Here is a 17007-nt window from a genome sequence, read left to right as displayed (position 1 = left end):
TAATGTCCTAAGCAGAGCAAACAAACCTTGGGTGTTTAGAGACCTTATCCAAAAGACCCTCCCGCCATAAACCAAATGCAACTCAATTTATCTCAAAAAAGACGAAAGGGTGAGTCAGTGTGGCTGTAACTTGAACTTTACGGTTCTAGGGAGTCTCCCCATTTCCAACCTGAGTCTTAGACCACTAAGCTATCTTCCCAAGTGGATTTATTTGCCTCTTTTCGTTCCTTGGTTAAAAATGTCTGAGTCACTATAAACCAAACACTGCAAGAATCTCTACTTTTAAAAGAGCATTAAAAGTGCACTGATGGATTTGGTGAGATGGAGACTCTTTTGTTCTCTGGAAATTGCAAAGGATTTTATTCGATTCTGGGACTGTCAATGGAGGAGGTGACAAAGGCAATAACATGGAGCTCTCGGCCTGAAAACCCTCCCCATGGCTCCTCGCCGCTTCCTAAAGGGACCCTTCCGGCGGCTCTTAAAGGTGTGTGCACATCAAGACACCTGAAAAGACTGAGCAGCCGGGGCTTTGCTCACACCCTATCTAATCCGAGCAGAGCACGAGACCAATCCTTCCTATAGAGAACAGCGTTCACTTATTCATATGTTCACTGCTTCATCACACATTTTTTTGAGTGTCTGCTGTGTTTACTCACGCCTCCAAATGCTCATGCTGCCAAGATGAATGGGACCTTGAGGACAATCTAAATATCCTGTGATGGAAATTATAAAGAGGAGTAGGAAGAAGAGAGGCAGGAGGAGAAGGGAAATATCACTGTTCCCATTTTACGGAGGACAAAACTCAGGCAGAGGAAGGTAAAGGAACATACTCAGGCACACACGAGCTATTTGTACTTAGTGGGACCAAAATTCTAAGGCCTGAGTTGGGCTTCCCCATCATAACCTCCCTTCGCTACTGTATCGTTAGGGGACAGAACAAATCGATTACAGAAGGAATTCAGTGTAACCACGTTTGACCCTTGATTCAGCCGGAGTCATAACCGCATCTGTGATCCGCATGCTGTATCCTGCGGTGGGAGTTCCCAATGCAGCAAATCGGAAATGAACCCAACTAGTACCCATGAGGATGTGGGTTCCATCCGTGGCCTCGCTCAGTGGGTTAAGGATCCAGGGTTGCCATGAGCTGTGGTGTATGTCCACGACATGGCTCGGATCCAGCGTTGCTGTGGCTGTGGTGTAGGCTGGCAGCTGTAGCTCTGATTCGACCCCTAGCCCAGAAACTTTCATATGCCTCGGGTGCCGCCCTAAAAGGCAAAAACAAACAAAACAAAATAAAACAAAAAAACCAAATGCTCTATCCTGTGGACTTGATAGTTTCTCTTTTTTGATCTGTTACTTTCGATACCTATGGCAGTGTTTGACAGAAAAACAGTAACAACAACACATTTTTATGAGGTCCTATTGTACCGCACGGGGAACTATGTCCAGTCTCTTGGGATAGACCACGATAGAAAAAAATATAAGAAAAAGAATGTGTATCTACCTCTGTCTGGGTCACGATGCTATACTATACAGCAGAAATTGAAACAACACAGTAAATCAACTATAATAAAAATAAAATTTAAAAAAATTATTTAGAAAACATTTTTTCCTTGGCCAGGGATAGAACCCGATCCCAGCCACAGCAGAGACACCAGGTCCTTAACCCACAAGGCCATCAGGGAACACCTAGAATGCTCTTTGAAGCATGTTAAGTTCTATTTAAGTTGGTGTGTCTGTGTCTTAAGTTTATCTCTGCTGGACTTCACTTTTTTTCACTCCATTTATGTCCAGTTTTTATGCTTAATTGTTGCAGAGAAATACTCAACTGCATTGTAACAGAGGAACTAATTTAAGAAAGAAAACGTCAAGATAAACTGAGGTAGCAACCTAAGCTCTGGGCTGAGAATCAACATTCTGCCCCTGTCACAGAATAACTGAGCAAAAGTACGAGATAAAGGGTTTGGGCCACTTCCCCAAATTCCACTCCAAACCCCCAGGTCTGCAATCTCAGGTTGGGCTATACACACCCCTCCCTTTTTGACGATATCATCAAGAAGCCATCAGCATCCTCGGGTTTCCCATTCTCCAAAGAAGAAAAATGGGCTCCACGAATTCTGCTGTCCTGCTCTGTTTCTGTCCAGGAAGAGGATGGAGACAAGAGGGAAGGGGATGAGAGTTCTAGAAAAATCCAGACAATGGGAACCCAGGAGAGGGCAGAGAAGGAACTTGGTACTTTCCGGTCGCTGATGGATGTCCAGTCCACACTCAACATACTTTTTCATGTCTTATTCCATTCAATCCTCACAGCAGTCTCTTACGGGAGATTTATTATACCCAATTTAGAGAGGAGAAACTTCAGGGTCTGAGACAATAATAAGCAGGTCCAAAGCTACACAGCTCATTAGAGACTAAACTATAACCAGAAGAGAGGTTTGGGTGATTCCAAAGCATATAGCTTGATAGGCTGTGCTTGTTTGTTTTATTAAACGTGAGCAGGCAAGCCTCTCTCGTTCAAAATGAGGATAGAGACTCTGCATGGGTCGATGCCTGGTAAAACTGTGAAAGTATTAAAGGTCAGAAAAAAAAATAAAAAACCTGTCTTGGGTTATAAAGATTCTTGATGAGGGGAATAAAAAATTTTATATGAGCAATAAGAAAGTCAAGCTTAATTAGCTCAGGATGGGTGACTGAGGCACCTAGCTGTACCCAGGAATTCTTAAAGTTTTGGTCTAATTGTATGTCATTTTAAAATATATAGCTATCCATTATACCAAAAATTATTTTATGCTGAGTGGATTTGTTACATGTTTTGTTATTTTATTCTAAAATAAGCCCTGGAGTTCCCGTTGTGGCTCAGCGGGTTAAGAACCCAATATAGTGTCCATGAGTAGTAGGTGGGTTCAATCCCTGACCTCGACTGGTAGGTTAAGGAGCCGCCGTTGCCATGAGCTACGGTGTAGGTTGAAGATGAGGCTCGGATACGGCATTACTGTGGCTGTGGTGTAGGCCAGTGGCCACAGTTCTGATTTGACCCCTAGCCTGGGAACTTCCATACGCCACAGGAGAAAAAAAAAGAAGAAGAAGAAGAAAAAGCCTCGAATGTGGAATGTACGAGGATTTCTCTTATTTGACCACAATCACAGGGAGTCTTGCAGGCTGAGTGAGGACACGGTGGGACTGGCTAGATGCAGGTCCTATAGTAGCCAAAAGATGCAAAAGGGAACCAACAGCCCCTAGACACCGGCCTTGAAAATGGATTCCTCCAGAATGATCGTTAAGTGGCGAAAACACATCGGGATCACTGATCTCCTAAAAACTTCCCCTGGTCATTAAAATTATGCTAAGAAGAAAACATTCCCAGGGAAACTCTCCCCTCTTCCCAGCCTTCAAAGGCTCTCCGTAGATTTTACTTAAGAGAGAGGAGTGGAGGGGAGGTTGAGGCTGGAGGGGAGGGGTCAATAGGCTGTACCTGAGATGCTACTAGGAAGGAAATAAAGTCACAGACCAAAAGTCAGACTCACAAGGTCTCACTGATTCTTCCCGTAGTTGCTGTCCCCTCTAATCCAGCAACACGCGTTGTGGGCCCAGGGAGACGACGGGAAGGCCTCTCCTGGCCCCACTGGCCTCCATAACCACACACAATCTTTCACAGAACTCAGAGAATATAAAGTCCACCAAATGTAGCACGTTTAATACTTTTGAACTCCACTGTCTGATACACCATTAAGAATAACTTGTTTTTGTAGTAATTAATGAAAAAAAAATCAGGCCAGGAGTTCCCCAGTGACCTAGTGGTTAAGGATCCAGCATTGTCTCTGCTGTGGCTCGGATTCAATCCCTGGTCAAGGGTCTTCTGCATGCCACATACATAGCAAAAAAAAAAAAAAAAAAAAAACAAAAACAAAAAAAAATCAAGCCAATTTCCCGCAGCTATAATTTTAGAGAGAATTGAGAGAGTGAGATGCCACAGAGCCAAAAGACACCATCATTATGTTGCCTTCCCAATTTCCTAGTTTGAAAAGTTTGCAAAGAGATACATCTGGTCCCACATTTAATAGGTTTAAAAAACAACGATAATCTTTCCTTTTCCCCAGTATTAACATCACCAGAAACTATTAAAATGAAAGAAAGATAGCGCTAACAATAAAGTTGAGTTCTCGGCCAGAGTTACAGAAAAGCCAGGACAGGCCCCCACGGGAAGATGCTTGCAGGCAGTGGATCCCAGGGGCCGGGCAGGGAACTAACAGACCCTGAGGTTTGTTGTTTCTTTCCGATAAACAGGACAGCAGCGATATAAGGCCACACGATTATTTCATTTTCAAAACAGGACAGAACCCAACTGCAGCTCCCTCAGCAGAGCCTTACTTCCCAGCACTGGGTCTGCATAAGGAGCCTTGGCATTTCCTCTTTAGCCGAAAATGCAGCCAGCACAACAATCAAGCTGTGATTGGGAGCTGAGGGCAGTAGTTAATTAAGGCTGCATCTTTTATTCTCCAGGGCAATTCAGTGCAGCTTGAATGAGCCCCAGAGCCAGTCTGTGGTGGGAATGTCTCCCTGGGCAGTGGGAGAATCCAGTCTCATCAGCATGACAATAGCCCCCAGGATGCACTTGGGCTGATGTAATGGCCAGCGTTGGGGGGGGGGGGGTGAAAGCCTTGCAGCAGAAGCCTGGAGTTTTTGCAGCTGACTGGGGCTATTTCAGTGCATGAAATTCCTTCCCTCTTTCTTTCTTCCTTTTATAAGAGTTGTTTGCTAATTGGTAGAGCTCAGAAAACAATATACCATTAAGAATCCCTTTCCTTCCTCCCACCCCCCATTCCTATTAAAAAAAAAAAAAAAAACCTGCTTTCTTGCTTCACTGGAAATCTCAACTTTTCGTTCTTCAGCTTGCATGAGGTCTTCATTTTTTTTTTCTTTCTCTTAAACATGGAACTTATAAACAAGCATTTACTAAAAGAGATCCGTTACTCTGGATCAGGGTTTCCCTAACGCGCTCTCCGCCTTGGAGCATCTTGGCTGAGGTCCTGCTGTACAAGATACACTGATACAAAGCATTTTGGAAAAGTGAGTCATGGAAAGTTTGTCTGATTTTGTAGTTTTTTCCCTTTAAAAAAAAAAATCACGAGAACCCATTTTAAGCTGGAGCACGTGAATCATTTAAGTTGACAGGGCAACAGTCAAAATGGAGCAGCATGGGGACGTGCCAGTTGAGAGACCAGTGATGGATGTGAAGTTTTGCCACCAACCCAGTGAGTGGCCTGGGCAAGACACCGGCCTCCTCTCCTTCCAGAGTCTCAATTTGCTCATCTGTCCATCAGGAGGGAGGAACTCAATCATTTTTAAGGCCCCTCTGGTCGTAAAGGCACTTTATGACTGATGGTCACATTTCTTAATTGATGTGGGACCTCCGTGGTAAGATACCAGAAAGTTTCCAATGTAGTAGTTCCTAACAAACGCGATTTCCAGATTTCATCTAGAGATTTTAAATTAAGGGCTTCTGTTATTCTGGATGGTATTATTTCCAAATGAAGCAAACCGCGAAAGATACTAAGCACTGATTCTGAGGCATCTGAAAAGCTGGCAGGTGGAGAATGGAAAGAAGAGCATCATTTTAGGAGAAGTTTCTGTACTTTCCAGGGCACACAAACTCCTGAGAAGGGGGCAACAGTGCATCCTGGCCTCCGTTTCCTACTGTCTCATCGTCCCCTTTATGGGGGTCCAACATTTGTAGGACTATGAGACAGATTTGCACTGTCTTTTAAGCTTTTCCTAAAGTCAAACAGTTTTTTAAATGGGCTCATGGTGTGCAGTTACTCTTGAAATCACAGTCACTCCTTCTTTCCACTCTTATCAAATTACGCCAATTGATGGGCGTTGGAAATATGGCACCATCTTTCCCCCAGGACAAAATTCGTTTTCATAGAGACCAGAAGTTGCCAAGAAGTCTGGGGACCTGGGGGATGGTTTCTCAGGAAGTCTGAGAACTCCCTGAAATGATATGCACTGTACATATTACTTGGGAGAGTGTCCAGGACTTTCATTCTGCTAAGATGGTAACAGTCATGTCTTAACGTAAACAATCTGAAGATGCAAAGTAGAACTTGTTGGGGGTCACGGGTTGTAAGGTGGAGAGACCTTACATTTCTAAGGACGGTCATCTCTTCTTTTGATGATTGAAGTAAACACTGTGATGTCTCTCAAGATATTCCTAGAAAAATCCTGGAACTGCAGAACCGGTTTTTCATTTCATTACTTCATTACTTTCTCTTTTCTTTTTTCTTTTTACCGCTGCAACTGCAGCATATGGAAGCTCCTAGGCTAGAGGTCAAATCAGAGCCGCAGCTGCAGGCCTATGTCATAGCCATAGCCACACCAGATCTGAGCCACATCTAAGACCTACGCTGTAGCTTGCCACAACACTGGATCCTTAATCCACTGAGTGAGGCCAGGGATCGAACCCGTATCTCCAAGGACACTGTGTCAGGTTCTTAACCTGCCGAGCCACACCAGGAACTCCCATCTCATTACTTTCTGAGGTTCCACAAAGGAAAAACAAACTAGTAATCTTTCAGAACCTATCAAATCCACAGCCCTTAGATAAACTGTAACACCTCAGCTGCAAAAAGCCAGGGCACTGCCACTAGGTCATTTCAGTTCTGGGGTTATTTCAGGTGAGCCAGCATCTGACTTTCCTATTCCCTCTCCTCACAAAGCAGCAGAATTCCAGTGGATTCCCGCTCTCCTCTCTGCAAAGATCCCATCACAATAACCAGTTGAAAAGCCTCTTTGAACTTGGTAGGGGACCATTTTATTATCATTATTATAAACCTCTGGAGAAGAATGCAGTTTGCTTGATATTTTTCTCAGGCCCAAGTCTGAGCTTGAGCAAAGGGATACAAGACCGATGTCTTTTTAAAGGTGCCAGATTTATCATCTGAATTTGCCTTGGCAAGGAAACACACATACACTCACAGGCGCGCACACACACACACATCCAGACAGCCCCAGTTGTCTCCTCGAAAGGGAAAGAGCCTGTCCCCGTCCTTCAGACTGTTTGCAGCTGGGAGCACAATATGGCAAAATGAAGACCACACATCCCCTCCCCCGTCCCGAAGCCGCCAAAGAAATCTTTGTCCAGCCCAGGTGTTGGCTGTGTCCTCTTCACTGACATCCTGTCGTGAATTATTCAGGCCCATTCATTATGTATCCCGCATAGACACAATTAAATCCTTAACTTTCCCCTCGGGAGAGCTGCAGAGCCCCAGGGACTGCAGGACAGTGGCGTGTTCCTCCCTGCTGAGAGCCGCCTGGTGGAGCTGATGAGAAGGGGAAGGATTTGCAGAGGCCCTGGGCCGGGGGCCTCTCTGCTCCGCCAATCAGAACCCCACCACCCTGCCAAATCATTGGGCTGCAGAAGCAGCTCCCATGGAGGACTCCAGGGAGGGGAGGGAAGGCAGTACGGAGCAATTTGCATTTCGTTTTGGGGGTCTGCCTAGCATCCCCGGGGCGCTTCAAAACCGCAGAGGGACATTTTATTTTATGATGAGTATGCATTTGGTTCCATTAGGTAGAAAGCTGGGGATGAACTCCGGATTTCTGCCAAAGAGACTCAGGAAGGATGTGGCAGGCGGTCAGCAAAGTCTCAGCCTCATATCTTCCTGAGACCTACAGTTAGATAACTGAGGAATTTAACTCAAACAAAAAAAAAAAAAAAAAAAAAAAGGAGGGGAGGGCTGCTGTAGGACTGTTCCTTCCCGTGAGTCTCGGACAGTAACACGTGGCTTGAACAGAAAGAAAGAACCATTACGAGATGGGTCAGGACATCTCTAGACACATCGGGGATACAAGCAGCCCCAAGTTAGGTAGGTGTCGAGGGAGAAGAAGGTGGGAGAGGGTTTCCCTTCCCTTTGGGGTATCCCCCGTCCTGCTTCTCTGTCCCTGAGAGAACTTCAACTTTTTATGCTGAAGGGTTCTGACCAGCACTATCTATCAGTATCAACCAAGTCGGTTATTTGCCACTGTCCACTCTGCTGAGAGCTGACTAAAGGCGATTTGGTCCCACTTCTTTGGTTCTCTGTGATAGACAAAGGTGAGCACCAAGAAGGTCAAGGTGGAAGAGGCCTGATTATTCCCCCACAAACCGGTGAACCAGTTATAATCTAACCAAGCAAGGGTCAGACCCACTCTGTCTCCCCAGTTAATTCATATGTAGATACGAATGCAAACATTTATTAGCAAGTAGGCACAAAAAAGCTGAGGACCTGTCCCGTGAACCTAAAGACACCTCAGTGCTCCACCCTTCTTTTTTTTTTTTTTTTTTTTGGCTTTTTGTCTTTTTGTCGTTGTTGTTGTTGTTGTTGTTGTTGTTGCTATTTCTTGGGCCGCTCCCGCGGCATATGGAGGTTCCCAGGCTAGGGGTTGAATCGGAGCTGTAGCCACCGGCCTACGCCAGAGCCACAGCAACTCGGGATCCGAGCCACGTCTGCAACCTACACCACAGCTCACAGCAACGCCGGATCGTTAACCTACTGAGCAAGGGCAGGGACCGAACCCGCAACCTCATGGTTCCTAGTCGGATTTGTTAACCACTGCGCCACGACGGGAACTCCTGGATGCACCTTCAGTGAAAGGTTTACTCCAGTAGGTGTGATAATGTTCCATTGCCAGAACTTTCTTATCCTTACAGCTGGTCCCACGTCACTATACCCTCTAAAGGAGTCCTTAACGGAGGGGATTTTGTCCGACTCCACCCCCAAGGGACATTCTGGAGACATCATGCACTGGCAAAACCAAAGGAGAGGAAAGAAGGTTTCCACTGACATCTAGTGAAATAGAGACCAGGATGCGACTAAACATCTTACAAGACACAGGACACCCCCAAGACAAAGAATTATCCAGCCCCAGCTGTCAGTAGCTACAGTCCTTGCTGGATTCGTATGCCCTCTAACCGAGAGAGTGTGGAGGTCTTTAAACCGTTCCAGCCAAGTCACATCTCTCAAATGCTTTCCATCAACGACCCTTCCAAACCACCCTTATGCTAATTAACAGACTACTCACTTGCAGGCAGATCGATAATTAGTTAAAGTCTGGCACTGAGCAGGGATTTGTGCCACAAACTTTCTAATAAAACCCACATCTGGAATCTGTTCTTTCTGTGATATTTTCAGCAACCATCCTTGGGTGTGGGTCTCTGACTAAAATGACAATGGTATGCAGGATGAAAGTTCAGATTACACACACACAGAGACACACACACACACTATGAAGATCTCAGTGGAGATAATAGGAAGCACATCCCAGACCTCTCATTTGTGCCAAATGATCAGGTAATGGATGAGGACTCAGGCTCGGATCATTTAAGTGTCTCGCCTAGAGTTGCACTGCTAGTTAGAGGCTGAGCGGAGACAAATTCAAGCCAGTTCACCCTAAGAAGCGTCCCTGAGGCATCTCCTTGGATGCAGATAAGACCCAATACCTCTCTAAAAGTTCTTCATGGTTAGACGATAGCTTTGGCCTGATCTCGTGTTTATATTCCAGGGATCTTAAACTCTTTTCCCTGAAAATTATGAGCACCTATCAATTGCTAGTTTCACACAGACAAATGGAATCTCCAGCTTAAAAAAAAAAAAAAGGCTCATTTTACATAATAATTTCAACAACTTTTCCTTTTGAGCTCTTGCAACAACTTCTAAGTGGCAGTATGCAGAGTGGATATTCCCTTGCCCTCATCATGCCAACAAAAGATGGCATTTTCAGCAAAGAGGCTGAGGAAGGATATGGGTAAACTCTCCTAAACATGCACAAGCTTCATTATGACGACTTATTATTATGAAGAAAAGGGGGAGAAAATATAGCTTACTTCTGTTCTCTGGATGGAGACACGGCAGATCGGAATGATTAAAGAGGCATTTTTCCTGTTCCCTCTCAGGATGAGTTCCAACTCTGTAAGTCACTGGTGGGGACCCAGGGGCTCCTGGGGTGAGCTATATTATTCTGGGCATCCTAAGACAGGAAAAGGTATGACCTCGGGTTATGATATCACTTGAACTTATCGAAATGGGATGCTTGTGGGAGTCCTCTGGTGGCGCAGCAGGTTAAGGATCTGGTGTTGTCACTGCTGTGGCTCGGGCTGCAGTTTCGGCACAAGTTGGATGGACCCCGGCCCAGGAATTTCCACATGCCACGGGTGCAACCCAAAAAAGGGGATGTTTGTGAGAGTGAAAGGACGCTATTAATATTTATGCTGAAGTAAGAGTAAAACTGGGAAACTGAGACTTGTGGTCATTCTTAAGGCTAATGCAAATTGCACTGTTTTTTCCTTTGGTTTTTTTTTTTTGTCTTGTTTGTTTTTGTCTTTTTAAGGCTGTGCCCATGGCATATGGAGGATCCCAGGCTAGGAGTCCAATTGGAGGTGTAGCTGCCGGCCTATGCCACAGCCACAACAACGCCAGACCCGAGCCACAACCGCGACCTGCAGCACAGCTCATGGCCACACCAGATCCTTAACCCACTGAGCAAGGCCAGGGATCAAACCTGTGTCCTCATAGATACTAGCCAGATTCTTCCTTTTCCACTGAGCCATCATGGGAACTCACTGAATCCACTGTTCTCGAAAGAATGTAAGTGATAGAAACTCAGTGAAAATAACTGCAAGCTCCCCCCTCCCAAAGACGAGAACTGGAAGGGACACCCGAAGGGGTAGGGGGACAGGATGCAGGACAGGCTGCAAACACTGCCCTTGTCGTGCGTTTGCCTCGGATGGGCTTAAATGCATGAGAATGAAGAGGACAACAGCATCAAGGAGGCAGAGGATGAATGAATGACAGCAATTGCATGGCCCAGCCCTATCCTTTCCTGCGTTCATCTGTAATCCCTTGCTTTCCTGCTTTGCTTCTGATGGCTGACAGTAGCAAGAAAAGAGAGAAAGGTGATAAATCCATTGATAGAAAATAAATTTTTGCAACTGAGCCTTACAAGAGCAAACATGAATTAGATGGCACCAAACCAGGGTATGATATAATTTGAGAGGGAGCTGAAACAAAACAATGTGTTGGCCTCAGGCATGGAGTCCTAAGGGAAAGGACTCGAAACTGATTTTGAGTGGCATTACCCTGCGGTGGTCTTGCTCAAATCCTGCCTCCGCCACTTTACCAGCTTTGTGACATTACATAGGCAAATATACATTCCACAAGGTCAGAAGGTGCTACCTTTTTGCTTATGAAGGTTCCCAAGGGCCTAGAATAGCACCTGGCAGAACACAGGTGTGCAATTTTCTAAAAATTGCATGTTACCAGTGCTCCAGTTTCCTCATCAGTATCATGGGTTGTTCTGAAGAGAAGATGGGCTAGTACATGAAAAGGTTTTAGAACAGTGCCCAAAAGATGCATCAAAACAGCAAGCCATCAGCCTTATCAATACGGTATATGGGAGAAGCAAGGTTGGAGATATTCGTGGAACTCCCTGAGTGATGGTCCCAGTTCAGGATATAACACGTTTTCTTTTCATCACAAGTGGTCAAATCACAAGCCCATCCAGAAAAATAATTTTGCTAGAAGGCAGACGCTAGAAGAAGGAATTCTTAGATCTCAAGCACCTGTTAGAGGCCGGAGAATTTACTTGCAAGAACCAAATGAACTCAAATCAGGAGACTAGGGATTTGGGAAAAAGGCTGTCTAAATGTTGGAGCTGAAAGGTTGGTGACTTTCTTGGAGGCCAAGTCTGGGGCCCCGCAGAATGTGAGTGATTTAAAGTCTCATCTTGACCTCATACTCTCGGCAAACCCCTTTTCAAAGGAACAATTTCGATATATGTAGAAACACCGACAATGAGCCTGGGACACCTGTGAGCTATGAGGAGAGGCACTTAAAGTAACTGGCTTAGCTTCTCCCTTTCGGTCCATGCGCTGGTCAGGCAAAATCAAACATTTAGCTTTCACTTTTGCATGACGCATCATCCTGCACACACCTCTCAACACATGTCCATTAGCCGTAAATGGTCCCAAATGTGGACCTTTCTGAAGTGATAACAGCAGAGCTATTAAAACAGTGACAGATCCTAAAAATATCTGCTACTCCATCCCTTCATTTCATGGCTCCCTCCCACCCCATTTCCTACCATCTTGAATAACTTAGCTTCATTTAGCTTTCATTTCCTAGGAGATTAAAACCGCTTTATCTTGGCTTATTTACCTCACTTATCAAACAAAGAGTAAATACGCTAGTTAAAAATAGCAACGAGAAAAAAGAGAAATTACTCAGGAGGGCAAATCATAGTTTATAACTCTCCTTTTCCAAAATAAGGCTCATGGAGATCAGAATCTAGATAGAAAATGACTGTATGCAAGGAAAAACTGTGCCGATGCTAGTGACCGCCAGGATGCTTTAGAGTTAACAGAGTGTGAAAACTGCCGCAGACATTGGAAGACAAAGGAGTCCAACCACCTGTCATTCATGTATCCACTCATTCGCACGTTCACTCAAGGTTGAGTGAGTGCACCTACTATGTGCCAACATGTACCAAGCTCTGGGAGCATAAAACTGAGCACAACACAAACTTCGCCTCCAGGAATACACTTCCTAGAGCAAGCGCCTTCTGGAAAAAGCCGAAGAGGAAATATTTCAGACGTTTCAGACTTCTGTGATAACTACTGAGCTCTGCCATTGTGCACAAGCAGCCGCAGCCAATAGGCAAACAGAGCTGACTGTGTTCCAATAAAACCTGACAGACCCTAAAGTTTGGATCGCATGTCATTTTCACATGTCCAAAATAACATCTTTCTCTTGGAGTTCCTGTCGTGGCGCAGTGGTTAACGAATCCGACTAGCAACCATGAGGTTGTGAGGTCGATCCCTGCCCTTGCTCAGTGGGTTAACGATCCGGCGTTGCCAGGAGCTGTGGTGTAGGTGGCAGACGCGGCTCGGATCCTGCGTTGCTGTGGCTCTGGCGTAGGCTGGTGGCTAAGGCTCCGATTTGACCCCTAGCCTGGGAACCTCCATATGCCGCAGGAGTGGCCCTAGAAAAGGCAAAAAGACAAAAAATAATACTAATAATAACATCCTTCTCTTGATGTCTTTCAACTATTTTAAAAATGTGAAAATCATTCTTAAATCATACATTGTTCAAAAACAGGCAATAAGAGTGATTGGCTGGCAGGTTATACTTTCATCTAGGAGGGAAACAGAAGAAAAAGCATGAGTTTTCTTGCTGAAAACTCAAAGGTGAAAAAGAGACCTCAAAGGTGAAAAAGAGTTGTGATTCGATGTCACCATGGGCCTGTAATTTCTTTTGGAAGTGACAGAGTAAAGGAAGGCAAACCTTCAGGTGACACACTTTGCTCTCCAAAATCGCACCTGCGAGATCTCAGGTGCTGCTGTTCCTGCCTCAACCCCCATCCCCAAGAGAGGTTCCTGTGCACCAGCCCGTGGGTCTGAGATCATCAAGACCCATGAAGACTCACGAAGTTATGGACACCTGCCTCAAGACAGAGAAACCTTGAGGAGTTTGGATGATACGCTGACATTGTAATGAACTGGGAATACACGGAACAGGATACATGTGAAAAATTTATCTGGCCTAAGACTCTCAGAACTTTTCATCTTGACCAAGGAATCAAAGCTCTTGGAGGAAATATCCCACCTTTGATAGGCTCCAGATAACAGGATGCGATCCAAATTAGGACCATAAAGAATACCTTACTCAGAAGCGGGTACAGGCGTTGGGAACAGGGGATAAGGTTTGAGGTCGGCCCCGGCAGGAGACACTGAGGTATGTTTGGACGATAAACAGAAACCTGTCGTGGGGTTTTATTTTCAGCAGGGATGATAGCCTAGTGATTAGGGGTCACCTCAGATTGTTCAACCTTTGGGGGTGAAGCATACATGGCCAAAAGATAAAGGAACATCAGGAAGGGTCTTGAATAACAGGACAAGAGAGGTGAACCAAGGAGAGACTCAAGAGGGTTTCAAGAAGGAGAATGACACCGTCAGGTCAGAGCTGTTACAAATGGGTCAATTCTGGTCACGAGAGAGAGAATGGAATCAAACAAGAATCAGAAACATGACAACTTGCCTGAAGTCGCAGAATTAATAAGAGGCAAAAAAAAAAAAAAAAAGCTAGAAATAAACAAAACCCATGCAAAATAAGACCGGCGGATGTCTCTTCTAGCACATTCTACATGGTAGGATTTGTTCCGCCCTCTCCAGCCCTGACCGTAAGAGAGGACCTCCGTGGAGAAGAGGACAGTGATGATTCGCTCTATAAAACACCTGCTTTGAGTAATTTCTCTAAACAGACAAATGTATTTGCCAAGAGCTCTGTGGGTTTTTTTTTTTTTCCCCTCCTGGTTTGACTGTGTAGTGACTGCAGGTCACACCGACGTCCCCTGCCTCATCGATACCAGGGAGATGCTGCGGAAACTTAGGGCCCTCCGGGAAAAGACCGGTCCCCCCTCCTGAAAGGTAGTTCTTTACCACCGCTTGCATGGAAGACAGAGGGTGCGAAATTTGGAGGAAAGGGAAAGAACACATGGTGGGCGCCCACCCTACCCCTTGAGGTGTTTTTCTTACTTCAGTCACGTACGTGTTTTCTCCCAATAATTCGTCAATGAGGGAATCCGTTCTACTCCATCCCCCGTCGCTTCGCCAGGTCCGGCTGGCTTGGCAGATGCTGAGAGAGCTGGTAGCTGGACAGAGGGCGTCTCTTCAAGGAATGACAGGAGGCAGGCACGCGATCAGAGCCGCTGGCCTGCAGGACCTTCCTGTGGAAACAGAAATCCAAAAGTCTACAGCAAAGGGAGGGAGGGCCCAAACCGCGGGCACTCATTGTCACCCCACCCCTTTTCAAAAATAAGGAAAGAAGAAAGTGGCCCTTGAAGCACGAGTTAGAAAACTTTTTAAAAATTGGTCTCCGATTAACCATTAACCGTATAAGTAAAAACAGTGTTCTCATCAGCTTGAAGTCAAGGACCCTGGCAGCACTACCCTCCACGAAACCGATGCCTGGATCTTCAGAAGCCACAGCCAGGCTTTGGATAAGAAGCCGGGAGAGATGAATCCTAAGAAAAACCTCCTTCTATTAGTCAGGAGAGAAGGGGTTACAGAATCCCTGCATATCACCCCCGCCCCCCGCCCGGACTTGGAGCCTCCCTACTGGAATTTGCGGCCTACATGCGGTGTAGGCGCTTGAAAAGCCAGGAATACCAGAGAAGATGGGCTTTTTTATTCCCCAAGGCACATGCAGGACCCCACCGAGCCTTCCCAGGACAGATCCCGGGCCCACATCCTCTGCTTTAGCTCCTTTCTGGAGGACTTAGTTAACAGTTTCTGCTGCACATTTCCTGAGTTGTTTTCGAGATGTTAAAACCGCCCCCAAAAGGAAGAGTTAACCAGTTGGTGACCATGAGCACTTTAGCCACCAGGCCCCCTGCAGCCTAAAGACTGACGATGTGAACCCCTGTGACACCGTCCTGTGACCTCACTATCAGCCAGTCAGAGGACGGTGCATGAGCTGATCACACACCCTGGGACACCCCTCCCTCATCTGGCCTTTAAAAAATGCTGTCCTAGATACAGCAGTGCGTGTAGGCCAATCCCATGCTCCCAGTTTCGTCCCCCTGGCTTCCCCTTCGGTAACCCCAATTTTGATTTTGAAATCTGTGAGTGTGCTTCTCCTCTATAAATACTGCAGTTTTTTCTGTATCGTTATACACGCGACTATATATAGAACAGACAGCTAACAAGGACCTATCGTACAGCACAGGCAGGTCTACTCAATGGATATATGTATGGGCATAACCGATCCATTTTGCTGCACACCTGAAGCCTATACAACACTGTAAATCAACTATACCCCAATACAATTAAAATAAAATAAATAAATAAAAACGCTTTCCTGAAACGCATTGAGGAGTTCGGGCGGTTTGAGCACCAGCTGCCCTGAATGTCTTGCTTGGCACCCTGCAATAATGCCACACTTTCCTTCACCACCCTTGGCCTTGTAGGTAGATTGGTTTTACCATGCAGGGTAAGTGAACCCGGGTTTGGTTCACTAACAGGCTACTGAGTGGCAGAGTTAAAATCTCACCAGCTCTGCTTGGCTCCAAATCCAACGTTGTCCTCAGATGGTGACACTGGATCTAATTCAGCCAGTAGTGTCAACTAATTGGATGAGGAAGACAACTAGAAATTACAGAGTATCCCAGGCAATGTACCGAAGGTTCACACTGTTTTTATTTTTATTCTAAAATGTATATTGATCTATTTTTTATTATAGTTGATTTACAATGTCGTGCCAATTTCTCCTATACAGCAAAGTGACCCAGTCATACATACATACCTTCTTTTTCTGTCATCCCCCTTCATGGTCTATCCCAAGAGATTGGACACAGCTCCCTGTGCTATACAGCAGGACCCCACTGCCCATCTATTCTAAACATCGTAGTTTGCATCTACAAACCCCAAACTCCCCATCCATCCCACTACCACCAACCTTCCCCCTTGGCAACCACAAGTCTGTTCTCCATGTCTGTGAATCTGTTTCTACTTTGTGGATAGGTTCATTTGTGCCATATTTAGATTTCACATGTTAAGAGAGATCATACGGTATTTGTCTTCCTCTTTCTGACTGACTTCACTTAGTACGATCATCTCTTAGCATCATCCATGTTGCTGCACATGGCATCATTTCAGTCTTTTCATGGCTGAGTAATATTCCATCGTCATTTATGACATCTTCATATTATTTTCAGGTATGTAATAGGCTTTGAAGGAACACACAATCAATTAGCCCAAGAAGCCACAATGACATATCAGCCATTTATTCCACCCATCTTCGTCTCAGCCCAGAGAAATGAAAGAATTCCTAAGGCAGGCTGCATCCGGATGGCCACCATGGCCAGAAGGCCCCCCAGAGAGGAGCTGGCGCACACACACCAAGCTCGCACTTTGCCTTCTCCCCTCCGTTTGCTCCACAAACACCCCAGTCCCTTCCTCAGACCCATCGGAGCCCA

At 45.6% G+C, this 17007-nt stretch overlaps 1 long non-coding RNA gene across 1 annotated transcript in view; it reads right to left on the bottom strand.

The window, feature by feature from the left end:
* The window catches only part of LOC102165790 (uncharacterized), a 194516-nt gene that overhangs the window by 3606 nt on the left and 173903 nt on the right, over positions 1-17007 (bottom strand). The window contains exon 6 of the long non-coding RNA XR_014820788.1: positions 14580-14757. This is a non-coding gene — a long non-coding RNA (uncharacterized LOC102165790). The remainder of the gene's footprint in view (positions 1-14579; positions 14758-17007) is intronic.

The sequence above is a fragment of the Sus scrofa genome, chromosome 12, assembly GCF_054392235.1.
Source record: "Sus scrofa isolate SSC_HxYL_T2T_F1_AM1 chromosome 12, Sscrofa_HxYL_maternal_Yorkshire_Landrace_v2.0, whole genome shotgun sequence".
Classification (NCBI taxonomy): domain Eukaryota; kingdom Metazoa; phylum Chordata; class Mammalia; order Artiodactyla; family Suidae; genus Sus; species Sus scrofa.
The sequence above is the reverse complement of the archived record's forward strand: the minus strand, read 5'-3'. Positions and strand labels throughout refer to the sequence as shown.